Source organism: Aotus nancymaae, unplaced genomic scaffold, assembly GCF_030222135.1.
Source record: "Aotus nancymaae isolate 86718 unplaced genomic scaffold, 86718_ANA_hifiasm-v0.15.2.pri h1tg000036l, whole genome shotgun sequence".
NCBI lineage: Eukaryota > Metazoa > Chordata > Mammalia > Primates > Aotidae > Aotus > Aotus nancymaae.
The window spans coordinates 65,419,978-65,445,850 of record NW_026988450.1 but is presented as its reverse complement, the minus strand read 5'-3'; the positions used below and the strand labels follow the sequence as shown (position 1 = coordinate 65,445,850).

The following is a 25,873-nucleotide window of genomic DNA, read 5'->3' as shown; positions in this document are numbered from 1 at the left end:
AGAGTATTTCAAGGAGGAAGACAACAAAAAGGTGAAATATGCAGTGAGGACAAGTAGGATAAGAATGTATACATGTTCAAGCGGATTTGGGAGAAAAAAGATCACACATCACCTTGGTCAGAGGACTTTTAGCTCATTACCTGGAATGGCATGCATGGATACACCCATGTGCTACCTCCAGCATTGGGTGCAATATCAGGATCCACCTACCAACCAGCATCATCTAATAGTCAGCCAAATATGAGCTCTGCCTCCAACATCTGGGCTCGGCAGGATCCCACCACCATCTGTGAAATCATAGGGTCTATGCGCACACTGGGCACTTGGAAAAACATGTGTATTACCTAAAAGTGTTGAAAGCTTTCTGGGGTTTACTTAAGCATAATTTTTTAATTGTCTTTTCAGTAGCTAGCAGACAGGAAAACAAATTTGTCTTAAACATCCTGAGTTTATAGGCTTCTCACTCCTCGGCAGCTGCAACTGGCAAATGTAGTTTCCAGAAATGGGAGATGAGGGAGATTGCATGCTTTTCACTGTTGGAAGTTGAGAGGCAGCGATGGAAAACTTACAAAGTGGCAGCTCTCAGCAGATATTTGGGTTGTTAATATGCATGGTTGGAAGGTTGCAGCTTTCTAATTTGAGAGAGGTCTGTCAATAGTAATACCAGACTCCAGGAATAAGCAGGGAAACCTGGGCATCTGTGTTATACTGAATGTTCACACACTTTCAGAGTTTCTTCTAATTTATAAGGTCAGTTTTCTATGTTTCTTTAGCACTTTCCTTCACATTTATATAGTAGGGGTGAATGTTGCACATGAAACAATCATAGGGTCAAGGGGTCTTCACAGCAAATCCTTTAGGTATGAACTACCCATGCAATTTTTCCCACCTTCCCAACTTCTTGCTTGGCTTTCTGGATCTCTTCCTTATGCTGTCTGTTCATTTCTCTTTCTCTCTCCATCCATTCTCTCTCTCTCCTTCCCTTGTTCCTCCTCCCTTTCTCCTTCCCTCCCTCCATTCAATCTTCCCTTTTTTCCTCCCGTTCTTTCCCATTTAACACATTTACCTTTCTTCCTCTCTGTTCATCTCTCTCTCCCCAGCCCCCACTTTCCTCCTTTCCTCCCTGTCTCCCATCTCCCCTTCAGGGTAAGATAGCTACACAGGAAGAAGTGGAAGACAAAGTCATACTTAACACTGTTTATATAAGTCTAAAATGCATATAAAAAACTTCTTAGACCTGGAACCAGGAAACATTAAAAAGAAACAATAGATCTGCCTAAGAAATGTGAAACAATAAACCACCTACTCTGTTATGAGAGAGTGCAGCTGACATTGAGCCAGAGAAAAGTATCATCAATTGCTAAGAGTGGCATATAATGAGGTAGAAATGTCAGAAGTCCCTGAATCAAAAAAAAATTCTAAGATTGGAGTTCCCGAAACTCATAGAGAGTACCAAATACAACAAGACAAATAAGGTCTGTGAATAACGCAGGGAAAATATAGAAGATGAGAAGAGAAAAAGATGAAGCCAGCTTGAAAGGTAATATGATGTCATACAGGCTTAGCTAGAGTCGCTTGAACAGAACAAAAAAAGGAAGATGAGCCGAAGAATTAAAAATGATGAGCCACCTCAAATGAAGGCCGAGAGAGGAAATCATAACCCAAGACAGACATTTCTGTGGTCATTGGTGTCTACACTAGTTAATTAAATACCTAACTATGATCTGCTTCATCATTTAACCTCATCCTTGGGCAGAAAGTTCTAGCTACGAAATGGGTTCTTGTTTCCTACTAATGTAAATTACCACTGTGACCACAACACAGCTTCTTAGATCCCAGACAAAGCTGAACGCCCAATCACGTGCTTTTTTTTTTTCCTTCAAAGCTACCATACCATGGATTCCATTTTTGCGAAATCCCATTATGACCCCAGATTTTCTATGTTGGAATATGTTTTCAATAGAGTTTGCCTCTAAATGCTGAACCTGAAGAAGGAGATAGCCATGTGAAACTCCTATATACATACAGCCAGCAGCAAAGAAAGATAAAATATTGGTGGGGACAATCAATTTGTGTCTAAGATGGTTTGCAGTTACAGCTCTTGGCACTCATTTTGATACTTTATTTTCTCCCTGATCTATCAATGAAGGTTAGATTTTATTGGAGTGATTCTAATGCCTCACAATTTGCCCATGCCATCTTGGTGAGTAGAGTGTACTTTCCAGCCACTTGACTTTAAGCCTAGTCATGTGACTTGTGTTGGCCAACACAATGTTAGTAGATGTGGCATAAATAAAAATGTGAACAGTGCTTGCACAGTTGAACTTTCTGTCTTATGTTTCTGTCCTTATAGATAAAAATACACCTTGGTAGCTGCTTGATCGAGGCAAATGAGAGACACATGGAGCTCATCTAGATCCAACTCTACAGCTTGAAGCTAAGCCTAACTTAGCCAAGTCTAGACCGGTTTGACTTCGGCCAGTTCATAGATGCTTGAGCCAGAGGTAAGGTGCTTGTTGCTGGAAGCCAGTTAAACTTTGAAGTCTTTTTGAAAAATATGTTGTCATTGCAGACATAGCTGCACATAATTTTCCACTCTGTGGGAAGTCAAATTAAGCATGCTTAGACTTTAGAGCAGAATCCCATTATTAGTGTGGTGGCAAAAATGTTACAAGTGGCATAGCCCTCCAGTTTCCTTCTCCTAGCCCTCTGCCTAAGAACTAGAGTACTTAGTTTTGAAGTGGAGCCCTAATGGGAGTGTTCCTCTCTCACCAGGGTTAAGCCTCTTGGCCCTTACTGAGCACTCAGAGTTGTTAGTTCCCTGGAAAATATGAAAGAGCTTCACTGGCTCTGGAGTTCTCAGTCAATAACCAACTGTAACAGACCTACCCTTCCAACAAAATCTTGATTCAGGAAATTGAGTGTCTGCTTATAGTTAATGCTCTATCTTTTTTATATCTAATAGGAGAAACATTTTCAAAAGAGCCATGACCTGACTTAGTTAATGTGCAAGGAAACGCAAGCAGTTCCAAACTTGTCAGTTTATCCATCATCCCTTATCCAAAATCTTCCAACTCTCTTGGAATTATTTTGTTCTTCATACTTGCCCAACAAATATCTTACTCTTGTTTTGGATCTTCTTTTGTAGTTATCTCACATAAGCTCCTTTGACTAAGGGCACATATTTGGAATCAGACTACCCTAGTTCAACTCTTGGGTCTACCATTTATTAGCTTGTATTACTTTAGGCAAGATAATTAAATTCTCCAGGTCTAAGTTCCCCCATTATAACATAATAATAGTTATTATCTGCTAGGGTTGTCTTGAAAATTAAATGAGGTAATTCATAAGAACCCTTTAACACAGTGCCAGCCACATAATGAAGGCATAGTAAGGGAAAAGTATTACGCTGTTGATAATACTTGTCTAGGCAGGCCTCTTATATTTTTCTCTGTATCCCTTACTGTGCAATTCATCTGTCCCATAACATTCTAAGATTGTTTTAGAGTGCGTTGCTTCAGAGTTGAATAATTATAATGGTATATTCTTACGTTTAGAAACAACTTGGAATTCCATTTAGTGTAGACATTGACAATGAAATCTCTATGAGTAATTTCAGCAATTTTTTATTCATTATGGAGAGACAAAATGGGTATAATGGTGAGAAGAATTGGGTAGGAGATCAGGAAAGAGATCGAGTTTAAATGCTCACTATGCTGAGTAATAATGGTAATGAATAATGGTATGATCTTAAGAAATCTAATCTTTAGTTTTTCCCACCTTAAAGACAAAGTTGTCATGAGTATTTAATAGTGGAGGGTAGTATATAAACTTCCTGGCATATAGCAACTGCTCAATAAATAGAAGTTATAGTTTTTTCTAAACTTGCTAAAGAGCCAAGGGAAAAATAAAGATTTTGCAGCTAAAGCCATTTCTTTTTCTCTGTTATGTGCCTATCTGTTCCAGAAACAGAATTAATTCCCTAAACCTCATCAAAGGAAGGATTTGAACATTAAAAAAAAAAATCAATCGCTTTGGGTTTGTTATTGCTTGTTTCACATACCTCAGAGGCATTAATACAAACCTTTATAATGTCATCAGAAAGAAGAGAAGTTAAACACTCCCTAACTCAATAATTGCAAGGTTATTATTTTGCAAGGAATAGAGTCAAAATTCCATTGACATGGGGACTGTAACTTTTTCATTACTCCTTAAGGCAAGATGTCCTTGATTTACGTAGCTCATGTAGAAACTGGTTACAAGTCCTTAGTGGAGAGACTGTACTGGAAACATAGGATCTACTTAAGGGTTTGAGCTTCCCCACCCACTTACTTTAGAGTGACATTTCACACTTATAAAAACACAGAAGTACAGGGGTTTGTTAAACACTAGAAGACCCAAAGAACCAAGACTTCTGCCTGTAAAAGTGGTGCTTCCTAAGGGGAAGACATGGAATTTCTCAGAGAATACAGCCTGGCTTGACCAAGGCACTGTACAAGGAAGATTAGGAGGTAACTACTGGGTAATAGAGGGATGATTGCATCTTTCTGGAACACTCTAATAAAACTGTAAGTTTTACTAGCTTCTTCTTTCATATGATACAAGCGTCAAATTTGATACTTAAAGTCATAAGATCCCGTATGTACTACTCAGGAACACCTGTTTAGCCCTGCTACAAAACTTGAAGAAAAGGTCTCCTCTCCTAATGCTGTACCAGTCCTCTCCTCACAGATGACTTGGGAAAGAAATTCTGATGGCCAGATTCCACAAGTATAAGACGATAAGAGACCAATTTCTTTATTCCTCTCCTCTTCATTTGTCCTCCCACCTCAATTGCTTCAGGAGAATAACACAGTCTGGAACAGAAAAAAAGGAGCCTTGTTGTACTTCATTTGCCTGAAGAGGTCTCTTCTATTAAATAGATCCATTATGTTACTCTCAGAGAAAATTATAGTCAAAATTATTTGAAGTTTTAGGGCCATACTGAATATATAAGGGCTCTATTGCTTAATCTCTGTGCTCTTATCTTGGTGTGGCAAAGCTCAGTGGGGCTATCTTGAAAGTAGCCTGAAATCAACTGGTCAGATGCTGCTGGCAGGAGGAGCCCACCAGGGGGATCAAGGACATGGGTGACACAGTGAGTGTAATTATTAGTCAAGATAGGCTAGGTTAGGCGTTACTGGCAAATTATCTCAGTGGCTTAGTACAATGAAGGCTTATTGCTTATTCATGTGGCATGTCTACTGCAGATCCACAAGGCCTCTGTTCCACTCGCAGATCCAGATTTTAACATTCTTTGCCATCTCATAGTTAATGATCTAAACATCAGCAGAAGGACGGTGTCTTGGGTCAGGCTACCTGGAAAACAGATCAAGATAAAGATTTCTGTGCAGAAAGGTTTTTAGGGAGGGAACTCTGATTGACATCTTCCAGGGAGAGAGCAAAAATGGCTGAGCAGACAACTGTTGAACTGTTACTACTAGTAACAACAAAGGTCTCAGCCAACCCAACAGGGAGTGCTGGAGTTAAAAATGGTTCTCCACAGGTGTCTCACCTTAAGGCAAGGGACTGAGCCTTTATTATCCCTTATCAACCAGTCCTTTGATTGGCTTGACCCCAGAGAGAGAGTATAACCTTGAGTAAAGTGTCTCTTGTCTACTGAGGATAATTCCAGGAGAGCAACTAAGCTGAGAGCTGTCAGCAATGAGAGGAATCAGAGGCTCAGTCCCGAAGAGCAGGTCTGGGCAGCATAAAATAGCATCCACTGCAAGGGGGAAAGTGCATGCACTTTTCATTGCCTCCACTTGGGAGAGAGACATGCCATTTTCTGCTCTTATTTCAATGACCAAAAGGAGTCACATGATTCTATCTAATTGCAAGGAATCTGGGAAGTGTGGGGAAAGTAACTGGAATATTTGGGAAAGATCATTATTTCTGCCACAATGGAGAAGAGATGTCCCTTTGGAGCTACTCATTTCTGTTTTCAGTGGTGTAATGTCTTTTATCATGGTCATGATACAGGTTCTATTTTGCACTTGGCATCCAATGACTTTGTCATCACCTGTCTGGTTTCTGCCTGCTTTTCCTGAAGACTGCTTAGCCTCCTTTCCTTCCATCTACAAGATCAGATCCTTCTCCCAAGCTCTTGTTCTAGTCTTGTCTAGGCATCAAGTCAAACTTCCTAGTGCTTTTTTTTCTCTTCTGGAGGTCCAGTTTAAACAAAACCAAAACCAAAAGTAAAACAGGCCCGTTCTCTAGTCCTGACTGAACACTTCTTATACCATAGTTTCTCCCAAACTAAGGCTTTTCTCCATCAGTCCTCTCTGTTAATCAGAGTACTGAACTCTGCATTATTCTAGTAGGTCCTATTACATGACATTCACTTCTTTTCAAATTGTCTACTCTTATCCTTCACATTATCAGGATCAATATCCTTATCTGGACAACTGCCAGCTGCCTTTTGTTCGATCTTCTAGCCTGTTCTCTCCAACCACCCACCTGGTTGAATTTCTGGTACCTGAAAACCCTGAAGCGCTGGGACTAAGCCAAGACCACTAAACTGAGATAAAAAGAAAGAAATACCTTCTCAACCTTAAAATTCTTTGAAAGTACATTTTCTGTGATCAGCTATTTTTTTTCTCTTTTAATCATTTGGTTCTTTCTTGCTGTCAGTGTACATACACATTAGTTTTCATCATTAGGGAGTCATCACATACTTCATCTAGACAGTACTCTGTATTTTAAAGACCTAGACCAATTATAGTTAAAGCAAGGTATGGATCACTGCATACATGGTATTAAGTCTTTGGACACTCAGTAGCTATTGACCTACTTTAATAATTGACTGAGACTATTGATTCTTTAAATATAATTATATGTTTCTATCTTAGTGGAACCAATTACAGTTTATAAGTCTATTGAAGAATAGCTGACTTCTCAAAATTTGACTTATTCTATCTCAGGGACTCAGAAGATAACTAATGACAGCTAAATGACTTCTGACCCATGTCTGACTGAGACTGGGCTGCTACCTGAGTCCAACTTCAACATTCTGTGACAATTTGCAGTGAAATAGTACCTAGAGGAGGAGAGAGAGCTTGAGAAAAGCAGAAAATACTGATGAAACAAGCCATTGTTGTGAATTGGCAATTACTGCCTATTTAATCCAGACTTCACAAACAGACAGCTGGCTACAGACACATATTTTTGTTATTAGGTGACAATTTTTGAAATTGGAAGATTTTACTTAAAAATTTCTATTCCAAGTGTGAACTAAAAAGGCAGACCTGACAAGGCCAAGTCCTCCTTCCTTGTGGCAGTAATTCATGGGGGCCAAATAGTGGAGTGTCCCCTTCAAAAGGACAAGAGGATGCTGGTTCTCCAGATCACCAGAGCCCCACTCTTTCCCTTTGTTAGAGACGGAATTGCATTCCTCCAAAATTCATATGTTGAAGTCCTAGCCCCAACATGACTGTATTTGGAAATAGAGATTTTAAAGAGGCAATTAAGGTTAAATGAGGCCATTAGGGTAGGGGCCTAATCCAATCTGACTAATACCCTCACAAAAAAGAGGAAGAGACAGTAAGGGTGCTTGCACACAGTGAAAGTCATGGGAGAACACAGTGAGAAGACAGCCAGCTGCAAGCCAAGGAGAGAGGCTGCAGGAAAAACCAAACCCGCCCACACTTTGATCTTGGGCTTCCAACTTCCAGAACTGTAATATTTCTATTTAAGCTCCCCAGTCTGTGGTATTTTGTTATGGCAGCCTTGGCAGACTAATACATCCACTGTGTCCTCAACATCTATCACCATGCCTGTGCTTTAGGGTTTTTCTCCTATACCCTGATCCTTTCACTCACTACCTGCCTGAGTGAGTACAGAATGAATTTGAGTTTGTCACCCATGATATCACTTTCACCAACAATAAGCTGCAGATGACTCTGCAGTTAAAAAAAAAGTGACTTTGGAGGAACATATTAAGGTAGATAAAATGAAACCAGATTAAATATTTAGGTGAAAACAGTTTCTACTAAGGTAGATATTTTTTACACTAAACTGACCACCATGAACAAAATTTTAGCAGTAAATTAGTCCAGTCACTGTAGGGAGCAGTTTGTAGATTCCTCAAAGTATTGAACTACCATTTGACCCAGCAATCCCATTACTAGGTATAAACCCAAAGGAAAAGAAATTATCCTAGCAAGTGGATGCATGTACCCCTGTGTTCACTGGAACACTATTCACAACAGCATAATCACGGAATCAACCCACGTGCCCAACAATGGTGGACTGGATGAAAAAAATGTAATTCATCTATACCATAGCATAGTATGCAGCCATAAAAAAGAATGAAATCATGTTCTTTTCAGCAACATGGATGCAGCTGGAGGCCATTATCCTAAGCAAATAAATGCAGAAACAGAAAAATAAATCCCATATGTTCTCATGATTGGGAGCTAAACACTGGGTACACATGGACATAAAGACAAGGACAATAGACACTGGGGCCTTCTAGAGGAGGGAGAGAAGGAGGGGCAAGGGCTGCTCACTACGTGGATGACAGGATCAGTCGTACACCAAACCGCACCATCACATGTTATACCTTTGTAACAAACCTATCCATGTACCCCCGATCTAGAACAAAAGTTGAAAAAGAAAAAATAATTGAAAAATAAAAGTTATGCACCAAATGTTACCAACAGTTATTTCAAGAAAGTGGAAATCTGAGTTGTTTTAATATTCAGTTTTGCTTCTATATGTTCTACTTTTTTCTATAATGGCCATGCATTATTTGTAAAACAGGAGTAAAAATGAACCTTAAAAAACAGAGTTAAAAAAAAATTGTCCCAAATGTCAGGTTAAGAGGAATACGGTGGTTAAGATCACTGATTGTGAAGCAAAAAGAAAAGAACATTCTGAGTTCGCTCCTTGTCTGTGCTCTGTTTCCTTACTCTAAAATGAAGACAGTGATGTAAGGATGCATACAATATACACCAAGTGCAGAGTACAGGGCCTGGAACAAACACAACCGAAGTAATGAGACATATTTGTTCTGTTGGGATTCTAGGATACTTTTAGCTACACGTAACAAAAATTTCAATTCAAGTTACCCTAAACAATAAAGAATTGACTCAATTTAACAACTGGGAATTCAAAATTATGGTGTGTTTTGCAGTTGACTTGCCCTTGAAGCCCCAGTCGTCTGTTTTTCAGTAGCTGTTTTAGATCTGTTTCTTATTATAGACCACTCCATCCTCAGGCAGGTAGCTAAATGGCTGTTGCAGTGCTGGGCTTCACAATGTGGAAACACATATATTTTCCTATACCTGCATCCTTTTCCAGAAGTACTCACCAACTTATCTTTATACCCCATTGAGTCAAATGCCCATGCCATTTCCTTGTTGTTAGGGAAATGTCATGATCTGATTGGCTTAGCCATGGGTTCCTAAACCCACCATTATAAAGGAGAATAGTACAATGAAGATTAAAATAATCAAATGTCACTTCTAGAGTTCTGATTGGTTAAGTTACCCTAAGACACATGGGCCACTTGGTGGAAGTGTGAGATATGTGAACAAAATAAAGATCCTTTTACGGCATACGAGAAAAGCTGTGTAGACAACCAACAATGACTACTATATGAATATTTTCATTAGTAAAAGAAAGAGAATTCAGCCTGGGTGCAAGTGGCTCATGCCTGTAATCCCAGCACTTTGGGAAGTCGAGGCGGGCAGATCACCTGAGGTCAGGAGTTCGAGACCAGCCTGGCCAACATGATGAAACCCCATCTCTACTAAAAATACAAAACTTAGCCAGGCATGGTGGCATGTGCCTGTAATCCCAGCTACTCAGGAGATGGAGGCAGGAGAATAACTTGAACCCAGGAGGCAGATGTTCTAGTGAGCTGAGATCACACCACTGCACTCCAGCCTGGGAGACAGAGCCAGACCCTGTATCAAAAAAAAAGAAAGGAGGAAGGAAGGAAGGAAAGAGGGAAGGGGAAAGGAAAGGAAGGAAGGGGAGGGGAGGGGAGGGGAGGGGAAGGGAAGGGAAGGGAAGGGAAAGGAAAAAGAGAATTTAGGCCTGGCACATTGGCTCACACCTGTAATCCCAGCACTTTTGGAGGCTAAGGCAAGTGAGTCACTTGAGCCCAGGAATTCAAGACTAGCCTGGGCAACGTGGTGGCACACACCTATAGTCCCAGCCACTCGGGATACTGAGGTGGAGGACCACCTGGGCCCAAGGAAGTGGTGACTGCACTAAGCCATGTTTATATCACTGTACTCCAGCCTGGGCAACAGAGTGGTCAAAAAGAATAAAGGCACAGAATTCATAACTTTTGGAATTGTCTTATTTAACCTTTTGATATGCTAAGTGATGTAACATAATATAAATATATCAGCTAATTTAATCTTCACTGCAGTCTTATGAAATCAATGTTATGATGCCCATCTTGCAGATTAGGAACTGAGTGTCAGAGAAGAATGTCTTGGTTTTAAAATGTATAAAGTAGCCACATGCATGGACTCAGCAACATGGAGGAAAAAAAGAAAAAAAAATCTAGAAAGTAGCCAAAATCAGAATCACATCTCTATGACTTCATTCCTTTTATGTAAAATGAGAACAGCAATAGCACCCATCTCATAGGGTTTTGCAAAAACTAAATGAGTTGATACATGTGGCATGCTTGGAAGAGTGTCTAGCACTTAGGAAGCAAGCAGTAGGCACTAGCAATTTCATTACTTCATTTCACGGAATCTAACTATCCATTAATGGGAAGAAACTTCATTATTTGGGAACCACTAAGAAAGAAAGAAAAAAAATGCTGCCAATTAAACTATAACCTAAGACTGTCTTATCACTTAGAATTTTTATACTATATTTATTGGAAGAATGGTTTTGGCTTCATTAATCATGGATTTTTATCATAAATTACTTTTGTTCATACATAAAAAGGAAAATGTAAGAGAAATAAATTGGTTAAGGTAGTCCTGAAATTTCTCTAAAATTCAGTCTGAATCTTCATCACTTTTTCACTGAGTCCTTAATATCCAACTTCTACACAAAAACAATCTCTGTGCCATGAAAAGTGCTAATGATGAAGTTGATAATATTTTATAAAATCCATGATATCAAAAACCAACTTTACTTTAGGTCTTCTTAACATCATTTTGCAATTATGTATAGTTAGTCTTCTTTGACTTGCTCTAAAAAGAGTGCCAACAATCTCAACAATTGGTTTCTAGTGGTTAAAAATCATAATCCACTTCTGTCTCTAGGATTTTCTTCCAAGCTGTTGACATCCGTTCAACAAGTTTTGATGCTGACATCTTGAATGTATGTACTGGTCATGCCAACCACTTCACAACTGCTGCCTCTTTGAGAGTTAATATAAAATGCCATCAATTAAAAGGTGCATCCCAGTTTCAGAGATTTGAAGATATGAGAGTTATGCACCTTACAGATGATGAAATAAAGTAGTCATACTCTTCATATTAGTTTTTCTCTTATTCTTATAGGTTTTTCTCCAAAGACTAGGCCTTAGAGTAAAACCAACATCTGATAACAGTAGCACAGAGTGTTAATCAGATAGACAAGAACTGAATACAAATTGAGATACACTTTACTCTTACTGAGAAAATTAAGAAGTTAAATGAAAGAGACATCAAAAAGTTCAACTGGAAAAGGACCTTGTTTTATCGATTAGAGAAAATAAACACAGAGGTGCCTATGCAAGCAACCATAAGATATTTTTTTCTTCTTTTTAGAATGATGAAAAGAATCAGAAGCTTGAAGTGCAAAAACATTGAAATTTCCAAGACCTTCCCTTTGTCACTATGAGCAAGAGCCCTGATGTTGGTATTTTTAACAAGCTCCTCCAGGGATTCTGAGGCATAACCTTTATAGGGTGAATAGACTGCCAGTGGAGTCTATATTCAGCTAGCAGAGCTCAGACAGGAGTAACCTGGGAGGATATCCCAGGATGCATGCATGAGTGTGAACAGGTGGTCTATCAGATGCTACATTTGCCAATAACTTTGCAGAATTCAAAAACATCTCAGTAGGTCTTCAAAAGTTTTATAATTACCTATGTCAGCCAAGAAGATTTAGAGAAATAGAACATACCCTACCAAGAGTTGTCACAAGAGATCTCGTCTCTTCTTTTAATCCTGAAATATTCCTTCCAATGACATTTTCCAAACATCAAGGCACCTTTGTTAATTGCTGCTACACTTTATTAATTTAGTTAATCAATCAGTTAATCAGTCAACAAATATAATTAATTCCTTCTCTTTGCCAGGCACTTTAATAGGTGCTGCCAAAAAAAAAAAAAAAAAAAAATGACTATTTGACCCTTCTCTTGGAAGAAATCAGAGTCCAGTGGAGACAGATAAATAAGGTAATGATTTAAAAAGAGTGGACACGTAGTTTAGGTTAAAGAAACAGAAGAAAGAGAAGCTGAACCCCAACTTTAAAACTGGAATAGGTGTGTCTTGGGGAAAATAATACTTCCTGTGGTTAATAATAGCCTGGTTCTTCCTGGAAGTTCCCAGTCCACTTTTTCTCCCTCTTTCTTTAGATAATCAGAGTACAAGACAAGAGGGTATGATGACTGTGGCAGAGAGCTCTGTAATTTTCTTCATTCATTTTGATGAGTAACTATTTTTCAAAATTCACTGCAGTTTTAATTTCTGAAGCCAAGAAAAGTCAGAAGGAACCAATATCTGGTTACCTTTGGTTACCTTGCCTTCCCAAAGGGAAAAACTCTAGCTCTTCAATTTCAGTAAATACAGAAGGAAAAACAGACTTCTCCTCTTGAGACATTTATTTAACCAAAAATATTTGGAAGATGGTGTTACCTTGATGCTTTGATAGGAAATGCTTGGAATAAATTTATTGTCATATCTGGCATGATATAATAAAATTGAACAGCAGCTAGAAAGCTAAGGAACTCTAGTTAAAGGGGGTACAGAAAGTTTTTCTACTATTTCATAACTTTTTTAAGTCTGAAATTATTTCAGAATTAAATTTTTTTTTAATTCCAAAGAAAGAAAAGAACAGAGAGGAAGAAGGAAGCAGGATTTCACCAGGGTAGGAAGAAGAGCAAAAGAAAGTAATGAAAGAGGAAATGTTAGGTAGAGGTACAGGGAGACACAAACCCATATGGTATATCCAAGTAACTACAAGTAGTCCAAAAGGCTGGAATATGAGATATCTGAGACAGAGGAGACAGGAAAGAGACTAGACAAATGTGGAACAAAGGAGGCCATATCATAGGGGAACTTGTACACTATATCAAGGTTTTTTGCTCGCATGTTACAGGGTTTCCAACCCCACTGAAGGATTTGGAACATGAAAGTGACTTGATTACATTTGCATTTTACAAAGGTCGTAGGTGTCAATATGAAGAATGGACTAGAGAAAGGTGAAGCTGAAGATGAGAAAACCAATAAAAAGATGATTTAAACAGTCCAAAAAAAGATTATGTAGAAAGAGAAAATCATAAACCCACCCAAACTTTGATTTGAACTTGATTAAAATTGCAGTTGAAGCCACAAAACACGTAACACAATGACATTTTATGAGAACTCTCAAAAGGAAGGAAAGTTGTTGGCATGAGAGTCTTTGAGACTGCAAAGCACGAGGCTAGACATCTATGCTCCATTATAAGAACAGGGAAAAAGCTAAGAAATATTTGCAAGCTCATTTCCATAAAAGAATGATGAACAAAGAATTAGTCAGGTATATTGAAAAGTTAAACCTATAGTACTTCATATATTATTGTTATAAACTTTCGATTCTTCCCAGTTAGCTAAAAGAGGGACAAGGATTTCCTATAATATTTTGCTTCCTAACCAGAAAGATGCCATTTCATCCTATGAAATATAATTTTTAATTTTAAGGTTACTGCAGGCTTCTTTACTACATTTGTGATCATATGTTTTTGATCACTATTTTTTGTTATAGGAAGTTGTGTTTGCCAGATTATATTTGTTATAGAAATCAAGCTTATTCACTAAAATTGCACACTAACTTATGTCTGTAACTTTTCCACTATATAATAGGCATGAATTCACTTTCTGGTTGGAGAGTATTGACTGTTGCTGTTGGTTTTCTCCCTGTAGACCTATTTAAGAAAAGTACCAATGCATAATTCCAAGACATTCATTCTAAAACATGTACTGTTTGTTTCTCCCACAATGACAAGGGTCCTAACCTAGAACACAGATGATAATGGAGGGAAACAAATAGAATCAAGCAATGTTATAGAGGCAAATAAACGGATCTTACTCATTTAATGAGATATGAAGATGGAAAAGAGTAAAGCAGGAACTATTTGTAGAGTAGAAAGATGTATTAGCACCTAACTCACACCTGTAATCCCAGCACTTTGGGAGGCCGAGGTGGGCAGATCACTTGTGATCTGGAGTTCAAGACCAGCCTGGCCAACGTGATGAAACCCCATCTCTACTGAAAATACAAAAATTAGCCAGGAATGGTGGCGCACACCTGTAATCCCAACTACTCAGGAGACTGAGGCCTGAGAATTCCTTGAACCTGGGCAGAAGTTCCAGTGAGCTGTGATCACGCCACTGCACTCCAGTTTTAAGTGACAAGAAATATAGCGGTGTCATTAATCATGGTATCATAGAAAGAACAGGTTCAAAAGATGACGAACATCACTTAAGACATATTGAACTGATGTGCCTTTAATCACATTTAAGGCGATATTGAGCAGATCATTGAAAATATGGATCTGAGGTCAAGAGGGAGACTGGGGTTAGTGATAAAGATTTAAATATTACCAATGTGTTAGTGATAGTGGTGGCTATGACATCAGTGCCCCCTGAAATAAGGATTCTATATATCTGTATAGCGTGTAGCAATTTTCAAAGTACATTTGCCATATAATAATATCTCACCTGAGCTAAGTAAGTCAAAAGTAGTTATTTCCATTTTATAGATAAAAACAGTAAGAACTAGACAAGATAAAACTTGCCCAAATTCACGAGCCTATGCTAAAGTTTGGATTCTTAGACTCCAATACTGGTGTTCTTTTTTTTCTTTTTTCCATGTTGACTCAAAATGTAACCATTGTATACAAAGTCCACAGGCAGGGCCATGAGGCTTATAATACTATCCCTTCCAAATGGAGTAAATTTAATCACTTATAAACAAATACCAGATTCTCCAGTGCACTAAAATCATAACAACTTAAACACACACAAACGTGCACACATTTCATTCTTAAAGATCTTTAGGTAGTTATTACCTTCTTCTCACAGTTGGCATCTGTCTCCTTCTGGTACATTTCGAAGTCTTCCGCCTTCTGTCACAGGGAAAGAGGAACCACCCCCGACCACCACCACCATTAACCAAGTATGATACTGCCTTCTATTTACTCTCCTGTGGCAAGAAAGATTAATTTTCCCTGTGCCATCTACCTTAGTTCATAAACAAACAGAAAGGACAGAATGAGTAGACTGTTAGATCCCAACTATCAACCCTATGGACTATTTGTGGAGGGCTGACGGGGAACTTAGGCAGGCACCACATCACAGAAAAGCAATGTCATCACTGTGCCATTGGGTTTTATTATCCATGCGACTCCAACCACAGTATTCTCTAGCCTAAAATATATATCTTATGAGAAACTGGTTTCAACTTATAAGTAAGAGGGTATTTATTTTCCAAAGGGAAAGAGTTTTGAATAGTTGAGGTGAAAATGGTACTGAATGAGACAGACCAGATTGCAGAGGAAATTTTTCTAAAAAATAGTGGCCTATTTTAAATCAAAAAGCTAGAACGTATTAGCCAGGCAAGGTGACTCATGCCTGTAATCCCAAGCACTTTGGGAGGCCGAGGCAGGTGGATCACTTGAGATCAGTAGTTCAAGACCTGGCCAACATGGTGAAACCACATCTCTACTAAAAATACAAAAATTAGCTGGGCGTTGTGGCACATGCCTGTAATCCCAACTACTCAGGAGGCTGAGGCATGAGAATTGCTTGAACCCGGGTGGAAGTTCCAGTGAGCTGTGATCGCACCACTGCACTCCAGCCTAGGCAACAGAAGGAGACTCAGTCTAAAAAAAAAAAAAGAAAAAAGAAGTATTAAAGGAACCAGAGAAGGAAACAAAAGCAATGTTACTAACAAAAAGCTCTAGTCTTAGAGGTAGTGTGCATTCAACCATGTAGAATTGCATCTACTTTACAAAGTGGAAAATGAACATTTTTCAACTAGAATCACAATGGTGGCTATGGAAATGCAGCAAAATGATCCAAAAATCCAATGATATAAAGCAATCTCAGCAACTGAAATAAAGTTCCAGACACAACACTACTCTCACATCACACATAAATGTCAGACAAGTATATTTTATACCAAAGATGCCATTAAATTTAATGGAAATTTTACCTGCACAAGGACTCTGGAGTTTGGATACATGAAATAAAGATTTGAATTTCTCATCCTAAAAAATGACCAAAAAGTCTCCTGTATATGAAAAAAAAAAAAAAAAGCAGGATTTGGGAGTTTGAACAGTTTTTTTCTTTGCTGGGGGGTGAAATTGCTATTGGTTTATTAAGATGTTCTCAGTTGAGCTTCATTTTTTATGTCCCTTTAATGTAGAGACTGACAAAATAGCTCACATAGATGGGTCCATAAAACATCTGGGAATGAATGAGGAAAATAAAATCAAAGGTAGGTGATGACAATAAAATAAAATACTGTGGAGAAAAAAGTAGGACACTGCAAAGGAAAGTCAGAAAAAGGACTTAAAGTAAGAAAGAAATATAAAGAACTGGATAATCTTCTTATTGTGGTCTGATGAACATTATCCTTGATTAGATATATACTAGGTATTAAGGATGAAATATCATCTCTTACAAGATACAGAAAGAAATAAACACAAGCATATTCCAATAGTGCCAGCAGAAATAGTCTTTTAAAAACATATTCACTATATCTGCATTTTCCAAATAAAGAGTCAAATGAAGAGACAACTAATACATATCTTTTATGGATATATACTTAAATTCACTCTAGATGGCCAAATAAAGAGTCTGCTTTCAGGAAAGTGGGATGGGCAAGGGCTTAAACAGTGGATAGTGAGGCACAGAAAGAATAACAAAAGTGGAAAGCTGTCACCAACCCTTAGCCAAAGTCAAGGGAAGAACATACAGCTACTTAGCAGGCACTGTAATCATGGTAAACCTTAGATTTGGTGCCAAAGCGATAAGAAATCAATCACCAGATCATTTTCTTCTCCAGCTCTCCAATTGTATGTTAATGCCTCTGGTAAGCCAAAACCAATAGGAAGGAAGCTCCTGATGAGGAAGCTTGCAAAACTCAGTCTATAAGAGTTAGCCTCTTAGAACGCAGAACAAAACAAGGCAGAGAAGGGTTGTCTAATGGGAGATGAACAAACAGAGAAAAACCAGCATGTTTATTAAAATGGCAAATCTAATATACAGTTAATTTTGAATATTAAACTTTCATTTAGCATGATATCAATGAGTATTTGAGGAATAAATAAAATTAGATTCTTATCTTACATCACATACAAAATCAACTCAAAATCAATTACAGGCTTAAATATAAGATCTGACACTGTAAAACTACAAGAAGAAAACATGGTAGAAAAGCTTCAAGACATGGATGGGGGCAATTATTTTTAGACATTACCCAAAAGCACAGGCAACAAAAGCAAAAATAGACAAACAAAATGGCATCAAACTAAAAATCTTTGGCATTGCAAAGAAAACAACACAGTGAAGAGACAATCCACAAAATGGGAGAATGTATTTTCAACCCACACTTCTGATCAGGGGTCAATATCCAAAATATATAAAGAAGTAAATCAACTCAATAGCAAGAAGATAACCAGATTAAAACATTGGCAAAGGATCTGAACAGAAATACTTCAAAAGAAGATATAAAAATGGACAATAGGCACATGAAAAGAAAAGCTTAGCATCACTCTTCATTAGGAAACTGCAAATTAAAAGTACAATGAGATATCACCTCAGACTTGTTAGAATGGCTTTTATCAAAAAAAATGTACAATAAGTGTTGAAAAGGATATGGAGAAAAGGGAACTCTTGTATGTTGTTGGTGGGAATGTAAATTGGTACAGCCATTATGGAAACAGTATGGAGGCTCCTCAAATAATTAAAACTAGAACTATCCTATGATCCAGTAATTCCATTTTAGAATATATAGCCAAAGAAACTGACATGAACATATGGAAGGAATATCTGCACTTCCATGTTCATTGCCGCATTCTTCACAGTAGCCAACATATAAAAACAACCTAAGTGTCCATCAACAGATGAAATGATAAAGAAAAAGTGGTATATATACACAATGGAATAATATTCAGCCTTAAAAAAAGAAGACATTATGCTAAGTAAAATAAGGCAGCCACAGAAAGACAAATACTGTGTGATCTCACTTACATGTGGAATCTAACAAAGTTGAACTCATAGAAGTAGAAAGTAGAATGATGGTTTCCAGAGGCTGGGGAAGTGGGGGAGTAGGAATGGAAAGTTGTTGATCAAAAAGTGCTTTAGATAAACAGGGGAATAGGTTTCGAGATACATTGCACAACAGGATGACTAAAGTCAATAATAACATATTATATAATATATTTCAAAATAAGAGGATAAATTTCAAATGTCTAACCAAACAAATGATAGATAAGGTCATGGATATGTCAATAAATAGAATGTGACAGAAGTGATGTCATGGGAATTTCAGAGTCTGGGTTTCTAGAAATGTTGCGGCTTCTGCTTTTGTGCTATTGGAATGCTGCCCTGACCAGCCAAGTAAGGAAGCTGGTCTAGGCTGCTGGAGGCTGTGAGGTAATTTAGGAGAACCAGTGTCTTAGTGGTCAGCACCAACAGCCAAGCATGGGAATGAGCCATATTAGACCAGCCCAGTCCACCCTCTCGCTGAATGCACCCCCATGTGCAAGCTCAGACAAAATCAGCAGTGGAATCTCACAGCCAACCTACAAAATCATGAAAAAAAAATCAGTCATTATTTGATTCATTAGATTTTGGTGCTGTTTGTTTCTCAGCAATCATTAACAGATACAGACTCCATAAGAGGCACTGGACATGTCTCTGAATCACTGATTGATTTCAGTTTCATCCTATAATAGAAACATAGGAAACTATAGAGATCTTGAACATTTCCTCCAGGAAAAATAAGTCATTTGAATTTGAATGTGAAAGAGTCACATATAAATTGATTAAAAATCAAGTTGTGTGTGTTTTTGAGGGGAAAAGGTGATAAAAGTCAAATTATATGTGCAAACCACACCAAAACTATTGATCAAACCTACTTCCAGGATGTGCGTGGGCTTGTTTGGGCCATCTTCCCATGGGCAGACTGTACTCCCAGTGTGCCTGCCCACCCCTGGGCAAACAAGGTGCCTCAGTGCACAGCATACAGCCACTGTGGGGAGACAAGGCAAGGACCTGTGCATTTGCCCAACACCATCATATTCTAGAGCAGAAATCTGAAAATTCAAGAACACTAAATTCAAACCCAGCCTTCGAAGTCATGATGGAGGTAGATTTGCCAAGAGATGAAGATAATACAGTGTGTTTAAGTTTGTTAACTTGATTCAAAACTTCAAAATATTTAGATGTATATTATCCAGACCTCCCTTGTACTCTTCTCTGGAGCCCCACAAATGTTGGAAATAGTTACTAACCCTCAAAATTGGGGTCCTCTGACCCTTGAGGATCCATAGATACATTCTTTCCCATCACACATTCACTTTCAATGAAAATATGAAACTCATCATTTGAGTTTCAGTTGAACAAAATACTAAGTACTTGAAGTATGCCAAGTACTCTGTAAGGTGATGCTTGACAATTACTGAAATAACTCTGGTTGAAAATAAATATCCCCAATATTTTTAATTTTGGAATTTCATGAGATGGTTTTGCAAAACCTGATGTAACTTTAAGCAGTTTTGTTTTCTTTTTATACTCTGATTTCTAATTCCTTTTTAATAAGCAACTGAAATATAGATAGTATTATAGCTATTCTTTATCATTTTCTGGTGTTTATTTTCTTGTTGTTTTTAATAATGAGTTTGCATTGCTCTGTAATAAAATTGTTAAAGTAAAAAATTACTCAAAGATTATACAAAACTGTAAAAGTCATCTATGACTAATTCCCTGAGCCAGGAAAGTAGCAAAATGGCAAATAAAGGGGAAATTCAAGATATATTTGGGAGGAATTTTGGATGAATCTTGGAGGTACAGTGAGAGTTGAGAGTTGAATGTGAGAGAGGTGGAACCAATAGCAAGGACCAGGTTGTTGGCTTCAGCAGCTGGTAAGAATGTGGTGGCCCCGCGCAATGGCTCATGCCTGTAATCCCAACACTTTGGGAGGCCAAGCTGGGCGGATCACTTGAGGTCAGGAGTTCCAGACCAGCCTGGCCAACATGGCAAAACGCTGTTTCTACTAAAGATACAAAAATTAGCCAGGCATGGTGGAGGGCACATGTAATCTGAGCTACTTGGGCAGCTGAGAACCGCTTGAACCCGGGAAGCAGATGTTTCAGTGAGCAGAGATCACGGAACTCCAGCCTGGGCAACAGAGTGAGACACTGTCTCAAAAACAAAACAAAGCAAAATAAAATAAAAAAGTGGTGTTGCTCACTGAGATGGGCAACACATGTGGAGGGAAGCGGTTGAGAGGATGGGATGATAATTATGTGCAAAACTGATGCATGTGGAGAATAGATGAGATGGCAGAGCACACCGTGCCAGTGTGACTCTTCTGCCAATTAATTAAAGTCCCGATCATCCTTGTTTTAGAAAATTTGCCCTATTTGTTCACTTTTAGCATGTCTATCTGAATCTAAAGCTGTTTCTTGCTTTTATTTTGCCCGACATTACATTTTGCTAGTGAAGCACCCTTCTTCCACAGCAGGCAGGCTCAGTGGAGTTGGCTCCCAGAACCCCTGTTGGAAACACTACAGGGAGTGAAAACTGGGTTCGAGTCTGGCTTGCTGCAGAGCCTCCTCTTAATGGGTAGGAATGTAATATTCATTAAAAAGAATTCAGACTTCAATCACTCTAATGATCATGAAACTTCTTTCATCAATGCATAATAGAACAAAAAGATTGATTTTCATTAGGTCTGACTTTCAACATTTTTTTTTTACTCCTTATATAAAAAATGAATCTGTTCAAAGTCTTACAAGGTCCAAAATATTTCTGATCTTCTTGGAAATTGTAGGTAAGTTTTTACACAGTTTGCTGCCCTTTACCACCATAGTCAATTTAGAATACTCCATTATCTGGTGAAATTTTGCAGCTTAAATTGCCTTTGATTTAGGAGCCCCCCACTTCTCAGCAAAGTGTTATTTTTGAAAAGGACATTTAGTGTGAGTAGGACACTGTGCTGGGTTTTTTTTTTTTTCTTACCATAAGTTACAGAAGAAAGGAGGAACATGAGATAGTTATTAATAATATTATTACACTGAATTTATAGTCCCTAAAAGTTAAAAATGATTACTTAGTATTTCCTAAGTATCAACAAAGAAATGAACAGCTTCATCAGTATAAGATCTCATTCACAGACATCTGCACTTAAAACATGTTAAATAAATGTGACTCTTCCAGATTGTGTAGCCACTTTAGATTGTATGACTTACCTTGTGTTGTTAAGATGGATTCTTGATAAACTTGAAAGTCAATCTGTTTGCAAACTTTGAAGAGTTGAATTAGAAGGGCCCATAGAAGTCACAAAATCTGACCTGGTCAATTAGAGCATCACATTCTTCTGGCTACAGTGATTAAACCAAAATCACAGAAGAATGGTGACTTGGCAATAAGAAATCTTTTTTTTTTTTTTTTTTTTTTTTTGTGAGACAGAGTCTCACTCTGTTGCTGGGCTGGAGTGCAATGGTGTGATCTTGGCTCACTGCAAACTCTGCCTCCCGGGTTCAAGCAATTCTCCTGCCTCAGCCTCCTAAGTAGCTGGGACTACAGGCACATGCCATCACACCCAGCAAATTTTTGTATTTTAGTAGAGACGGGATTTTCACCATGTTGACCTGGATGGTCTCAATCTCTTAACCTCATGATCTGCCCACCTCGGCCTCCCAAAGTGCTGGGGTTACAAGTGTGAGCCACCACACCTGGCCAAGAAATCTTTCAAAGAGATATAATTAAAAAAAAAAAAAAAAACAGCCCTCCAAGTGGCTCAAGCACGAAAGACTTCTGTTGATTTATATGATTCAAATCCAGTAGAGTCGGTATTATGGTTTGGCTTTGTGTCCCCACCCAAATCTCACCTTGAATTGTGGTTCCCATAATCCCCGCATGTGGTGAGAGGGACCTGGTGTGAGGTAATTGAATCATGGGGCTGGTTACCCTCAGGCTGTTCTTGTGATAGTGAGATTTCTCACGAGATCTGATGGTTTTATAAGGGGCATTTCCCCCTTTACTCAGCACTTTTTGCTGCCACCATGTGAAGAAGGACGTGTTTGCTTGACCTTCCACCATGACTGTAAGTTTCCTCAGGCCTCCCCAGCCATGCTGAACTGTGAGTCAATTAAACCTCTTTCCTTTATAAATTACCCAGTCTCTATTAGCAGTGTGCGAATGACTAACATAGGAGGCTCTCAGGCATAACTGGATGCAGGAGCTCAGAACATGTCGTCAAGGCTGAGTTTCTCTTTATTTCTTGGTTTTGTCTTTCCAAATTATTGACTTCACTTTCAGGCTCCAGGAGATGATGCCTAGAAGTCTAGGCCAACCTATCCCTTATTGCCAAAAGTCCCAGAGAAGGGAAACCATCTTTTCCAGGAGGCCCAGCACTATGAGATGATTGGATCTCATGAACACTAAATGAGTCATGTGACCAGTCTTCAACCAATCACAACAACCAGAAGATTGTAATGTTCTGATTGGCCCAATCTGTGTCACCATCTCACCCAAACCAGTGGGAGTCAATTCCACCTGAAACAGGTCAAGTGAGTGTGAGGTCAGGGTGATTCCTCAGGAGAAAAAAAATCGCTCTTCTGTTACTAGAAGAGGTTGGGTGGTATAAACAACAGATGCCTATAACAGCATCCAAGCAGCATCTGGATCACCAGGGCCCTGACTTCAAGAAAGAAGCTGTTTCCATTACTTATTTCTATTGTGATTTAAAATCTCTGAACAAATTACTAGGAAGAAAGGACAGCAGATGTACAAGCAATGGGTAGAGTGACAGCCTCTGTAGACTGAACACAAAACAACAGAGCTTGAGCCAGCTTGTTTGCTGCCCAGGACTATTAAAGCAACAGGACAGTGGAAAGAAGGGGCTTGCCTACTTCAGCTCACTGCCCAGTCTTGGTCTGACTGGGGTCTCTTGCTTCACATTGTTGTTTTTGCCCCATTGGAGGTTGACAGTTTGACACCCTGTGGGTCAGCAAGTGATAGAAAGAGGATGATCTCCTTATCGCCAAGATAAAACCTTCCCGTGTGTTCCACTAAGACATGAGAGGACAACTGAAGTGTTGAGGGAAGGAGTAATACAGAATGGGACAATGAGATCCATCTGTGGCAAATTTCCCAGTTTTCTCAGTTTTGCCTAGGGGCAGCCAGCCCAGGCTCCACCAGCCCTAGTCATATAATGTCCACAGCACATCTGAAAACTCTACATCTGATCGTGCATGTAGACTTAGACGCATCTATTAACTTACTTTTCAAGGCCTGTATTAACTATGCAGACAAGACTGAGCTCTCTCTTTTTCTTTTTGGATTGAGAATTCCTTGAGAAGCAACCAATTGCCCCAGCTTGCATCATTTGTCCAATTCAAGTTATCCTGTGACCAAGAGAGTGGCACATGAGAAACAAAATGGCTGCTCCCATGGACACTGTGTAAAGTCACCATGAGAGGAGATAGTTCCAAAAAATTAGGGTGAGGGAAGAGCAGATTATAGAACACGTGTCCAGGTCAGAGCAATTCAGCAGCCTCTGGCTAGATGCTCCTACTGCTGCTGCCTGGGGAAAATGCTGATTTTTTTTCCCAAAAAAATGGCTTGCCCGGTGGTGAGTCATCCTCCTGACATCAAATGATAAAATCTGTGACAGGTTCTCTTTGATCAGAAACCTGTGATCACTTCTATTGAACTTGCCCCTCTTCAGCAAGCAGGGGCCAGGGATTTACCAAGGTATGCAGGGACACCGAAGGCTACAATTTCATTTTCATTCATTTCTTTGATAAATAAGGGAAAAAAGTTTTCTATTAATATAAATAATATCCTTCCTTCTTTATGTTCTAAATAAGGAATTTATTATGTAATTTTTAACTCATTTCACCAATTTTTCTATCAGCAAAACAACTCACAAATGTTGTCTAACCCAATCTCACACCCAATCTCACTAAGCATAGAGAAAAGCTATATACTTGTATATTTATAAGGCTTTAAATTTTGTTTCCAGGTTTACTGTTCAGGTCATCTTTCTCACTTTTTCATAGTTTATGGTCTCCAGGTTTCTGTTGCAATCTTTCTGACCCAGATAACTTTCTAGGAGACATATTAAAGTATTAAAATATATATAACAAAATAAAATATAAAAGCAAAACATAAAACATGATTAACACAGTGAAGTCAAAGTTAAATACATATTTGAATGTGTAAAGACATTGAGTTTATTTCCCAGAGTGAATCTGATCTTCCTCACAAGCCTTCACTTTATTGGATAGTAGAGGGAAAGCTTCAATCAATTTTATCTGTCAAACTTAGTCCAATTCAATAAATTAAACAGTGCCATTGCAATGATCCACTCCTGTTCAGATAAATTTCCTGCCCTTGCCTATTTCTCTCCCCTCCTCTTGCTCCTCTCCCAGATGAGGCTGGGTGAGGAGGGGCTTGGGAAGGAGGGCTTACATAGCCTCCTGGTGGCAGAGAAAGTCTCATTTTCCTGCACATAGGTCCTTTTGTTCTCCTCTGGCTCCCCTGATCACTGAGATAATGCTCTTTAGCTGCCCGGTGGTGAGTCATCCTCCTCGCATCAAATGATAAAAGAATCTGTGACAGGTTCTCTTACTTTGATCAGTAACCTGTGATCACTCCTATAGAACTTGTCCCTCTTCAGCAATTGCTGGTGGTGTGTATACACTGAGATCTGGCTGTAGTATCTTGTTGATTCCTAGGCAGAATGGTGTGGTCAGTTACCATCAGCTACACGATCACTTCACACCCCTGAGACATCCTTCCTGGTAAGTTCACCAACAAACACCAGCTACTTCCAACATGCCTCTGCAGAACATGTGAGAATGTCTTGATACCTTTCACCCTTACAGAGATGGAGTCTTCTTGCATAAAAACACTACATCAAGGATTTTAGGCTGGGCACAGTGGCTCATGCCTGTAATCCCAGCACTTTGGGAGGCCAAATCGGGTGGATCACCTGAGATCAGGAGTTCGAGAACAGTCTGGCCAACATGGTGAAACCCTGTCTCTACTAAAAATACAAAAATTAGCCAGGTGTGGTGGTGGGCACCTGTAATCCCAACTACTTGGGAGGCTGAGGCTGGAGAATCACTTGAACTCAGGAGGTGGAGGTTGCAGTGAGCAGAGATCGGGCTATTGTACTCCAGTCTGGACAGCAAGAGCAAAATTCCATCTCCAAAAATAATAGTAATAAAGGGATTTTATTCTAAGGTAGCCACCACAGGTTGCTGTGAGGGTGAGAGGAGCCACCATGAAAGGTGCTCAGACCTCTTAATAGAAAAGTAAGACAAAATAGCCTCTTCTTTTAGACCTTCCCTCACTTCATCTAATACAACTCTGGTATTAGACTTTCTACCTAGAAGAGAAGAATGAGGTCAAATGTGTCTCAATTC

General features: G+C 38.9%; 1 long non-coding RNA gene across 1 annotated transcript in view; it reads left to right on the top strand.

Moving 5' to 3' along the window:
• LOC105710806 (uncharacterized) overlaps positions 1-25,873 on the top strand; it is a 529,709-nt gene that overhangs the window by 416,694 nt on the left and 87,142 nt on the right. Inside the window, exon 7 of the long non-coding RNA XR_001105880.3 lies at positions 2,354-2,504. This is a non-coding gene — a long non-coding RNA (uncharacterized LOC105710806). The remainder of the gene's footprint in view (positions 1-2,353; positions 2,505-25,873) is intronic.